Source organism: Monopterus albus, unplaced genomic scaffold (genome assembly GCF_001952655.1).
Source record: "Monopterus albus unplaced genomic scaffold, M_albus_1.0 scaffold3.1, whole genome shotgun sequence".
In the NCBI taxonomy this organism is placed as follows: Eukaryota; Metazoa; Chordata; class Actinopteri; order Synbranchiformes; family Synbranchidae; genus Monopterus; species Monopterus albus.
This window is the reverse complement of record NW_018127883.1, coordinates 8,845,099-8,849,006: the sequence shown is the minus strand read 5'-3', so window position 1 is coordinate 8,849,006 and position 3,908 is coordinate 8,845,099. Positions and strand designations below refer to the sequence as shown.

Here is a 3,908-nt window from a genome sequence, read left to right as displayed (position 1 = left end):
ACCTTACACTACAATTACTCCAGTGAGCACTTGTAAGATATAGAGATTTTAAATTGGAGTAATGAGAGCACTGGTATTAGTAGTTTAGTCTGACATAAAGAAGTGACTCCAGAGAGCGCAGCAGTGACCAATCCCCAGCAGGTGGCAGAGAGCTCTGCACGGCCACTGAATGCTGATAGATCCCTTCACACAGATGGGACTCAACCTGTTGAAACTGACAACACTGCCAGTGTAACTGTAAATGAAAAGACGGTCAAAGGAAAAGAGGAACTTGTATGTTGTTACTTGCTGTAGTCGGTGGTCCTGGTTCCTGTGTCAGAAAGGTTGATGTTAAAGGATTCATTATTTCAAGGACATGGTGTGCTGTTTCACTTCCTTAAGCTCCTAGTTTGTTTTGCAAATATAAAGTGCCCACATCTCCTTAAACTGGTGGGCCTAGTTTTCATTTTGAAAACTTTTACGTATGTAAAAGTATTTAAATCTGAAACCGTAGCAACAGTAACTAGGGGAGAGTGGTTTAACGAGACGAGTGACCGCGAGAGCTTGAAATCACAAAAACGATTTTGGAGGCACAACATGGCGGCAGCGAACAGAATCAGAGCGTGGGATCGCCACAGAACCAGAATGGAAGAAGAGAAACAAGATCAGGAATACTACAAATGTGGATTAAAGAAGGAACAAGAGGATCCAGATTTCTCCGACCAGGACCACTACAAAAGTAAAATAAAGAAGGAGGAAGAGGACTCGGATTTCCTCCACCAGCATCGCTACGTAAGTGTAATAAAGGAAGAGAACCACGACCATGATCTCAAGAGCGAAACGGTTGAGGAGTATCAGAAGCCGTACTTGGTCGATCAGGATCGATATGCAACTGGAGTGAACGAGGACAACAACAAAAACAATGATTTCATCGACCAGGACCGCCACGAGAGCGGAATGACTGAGGTAAACCCGGACCACCGGAGCAACGCGCAGCCGAGCAAAGGAGAGTCATCCTCTGGTCCCCGCGGTCAACAGGTCAGTGTTCAGGACTTTATCCATAGAAGAGATAAGGCAGATAAGAACGACGGTGTAGGATTTGTTCTTCCGTGTTTTTATCAGCAAAACAAATAGTTTCTTAAAGGTTAACATGGTAATGATTTTCGGATCAACGAGAGTGTGTGTGCGTCCGTCCAGACGCAACATTCGCTCATGAAAATGGGTCCCTTGTGAAAACTGAGATCCAGACCAACAGCAAATGTTCCTTAAAATCCTCGATCTGGATCATCCTTTAGGATGTGGCAGGCAGTTAGACTGTGCGTCTCACCTAAACATGTCAGGACTTTGTCTTCATCACAGACAGAAAATATGCTTTAAATGGCATTTTCAGTGTTGAGTTCAAGTGGTTGTCAAAAACGGAATCAGGATCAGATTAGGAAGAAATTTGGTCTGTCACCAGACATTGCTCCCTACATGTGTCAACTTTCAAACAAAAAGGATTTTGACAACTTTTGAGTGAGAGATGATTTTCTTAACTAAAACTTTCTCCCATGTTAATTTGGGGGATTTTGTTTGTTTTGTTTGTTTGTTTTTTCATAATTTTTTTGACCTTGATGTTTGACTTTTTTAAAGACAAAGTCTAATCACTTCTAGGGTTGATCACTACCAATGTCTGTACCAGTTATGCTGATGACCCATCCAGCTGTTTATCTGTAAGGTGAGGGAGGTACCTGTGCTGTTCCACATGCGCAAATCTGACAGAGCCTGTGTTCATCCCTCTGATCTCACAGCCTTTACAAACTGGTTTAGTTTTATTTAGTGTTATGATGTTTTTACCACTGTGGACAATAAATGTAAGAATTAAAAATGACATTGTGTTCCATATTGATCAAATACAAAACATTGGGGTGTAGCATTTCATTTTTAATGTTGAATCCCATAATGCACGTTACATGTTCCGGCCGTGCATCTTGTGGTTTAAAACCTAAATCGGTCCAGATGACTGTTGTGCTGCTTTGCTTTGACACGAGTGTTGTCCCCCTTGCTGCCTCCTCACACTCCATTTTTCTTTTTTCTCCTCCCATTTTTGGTTTTATAGATTAAGTTGAAGACACCCTCATACACACAACCAATGTAAAACGCTCTATCTTATAATGTCTTGTATTTGTTGTCTTGTCTTCCATCTGTGGCATTTAAAAGCACATTTTATGGCAAATTAAATCACAGCTTTTGTGATTTGAAAATTACCTTCTCTTAACCGTTATAAAATATACTAATGTTAATGCTATGGTGCTCCATTATTTGGCTCACACATGAACACAGAGATCACACAATCATATGACATTTATTAGTTACAGACAGACCCAGTATTATTAGCCATGTACCTGGAAGCAGCAATAAACAACAATGATCATGTCATGCTCATAATGTAAACACAAACTGTAATGATAGCATGCCACCATACTTATGTTGGTTATTTCAATGAGCGATCTTCTGTCTCAAAGTACAGTACATTACAGTGACAACGTTAGCATGTATAACCTTCGTCAAATATACTATCTTAATACATAACACAGAATAAAAGAACAGTGTAGCCTACCTTAAAGACCCGGTTCGATGCTGACTTGTCGCAAAAGCTAAGTAAAGCAACAAGTCTGTAATTTGTACATGCCACAATGCACATACCAACATTCAAAATTTAGCGCCCTCTCACAGCCAGCAGTAGCTATGGGCGCATCCATTCACACAGTGGGCGCGGCAAATGGCTATGGCTGCATTTGGAGCCCGGCCCCTCTCAATTTTAGGGCTGAATAACTGTTTTCAAATTGAAATTGCGATTTAAAGACAAGTTAATGTTGTCACTGTAATGTACTGTACTTTGAGACTGAAGGTCACTCATTGAAATAACCAACATTATAAACATTGTGGTTGCTATCATTACAGTTTGTGTTTACATTGTGAGTGCGACATGATCACTGTTTATCGCTGCTGCCATGGAACATGGCTAATATTACTGGGTCTATCTATAACTAATAAACGTTATAATAATGAGTGATCCCTGTGTTCATGTGAGAGCCAAATATTGGAGCTTCACAGCATTAACATTAGTATATTTTACGAAGGTTAGACACGCTAACGTCACTGTAATGTACTGCACATATTGTGTATTTATTTAGTTTTTATGTTGTGCACACTGGGGACCATTGAGCTGGAGTCAATTTCCTTGTCTTCTTGAAATATTTGGCAATAAAGTTTATGCTTATGCTTACTTTGAGACCGAAGATCGCACATTGCCTTTTGCAGTAAAATAATAATAGCCACAGTAGCCATCTTGGGTGCTATGATGGCTGGTTGACTAGGGCGATGGCTGCTGTATTGGCTGTGATGGCTACGGGCTTAGCTATTGTAAGAATTGGATTTTTGGGTTCAAGTTACCTTCTCTGCTTTTGTTTTGTTTAAGTTCCTTTTTCTAATTACATTCCTTGCTTGGCTGGTTTACCATTGTATAGACGAATGTCACAGCTACCTGATAGAAACTGCTTGTTTGTAAGCGCTTGAAAAGACAATATGCCTGATTTATTTATTTTTTTATTAATTAATTCCAAGTCCCAGATAGATTTCCTGTTTGAGTTGCATAGTTTACCTAGTGCTTGACCAGCATAGACTTGTTTTATTTATTCCCACCAGTCCAACCCTGTTTAACTGTAGACACTTTCTTGGTTTGCTTAGACTACCATGCAATGTTAAGATTTGTTTTTGTTTTTAAATATTTATTTGTTTGCAGCATTTTTTTGAACTATACAACGTTTTTTTGTTTTATTTTATTGTTTTCCTTTTTTTTTTTCTCTAGGCCACAGTTTAGGGTACGGATTTGTTAACTATCTTAACCCTAGTGATGCAGAAAGAGCTATCAGTACACTGAATGAACT

The 3,908-nt window shown here is 39.5% G+C and overlaps 1 pseudogene; it reads left to right on the top strand.

Moving 5' to 3' along the window:
* The first annotated feature begins 512 nt into the window (after positions 1-512).
* Positions 513-3,908, top strand: part of LOC109959819 (zinc finger protein 2-like) — a 17,918-nt pseudogene continuing 14,522 nt past the window's right edge.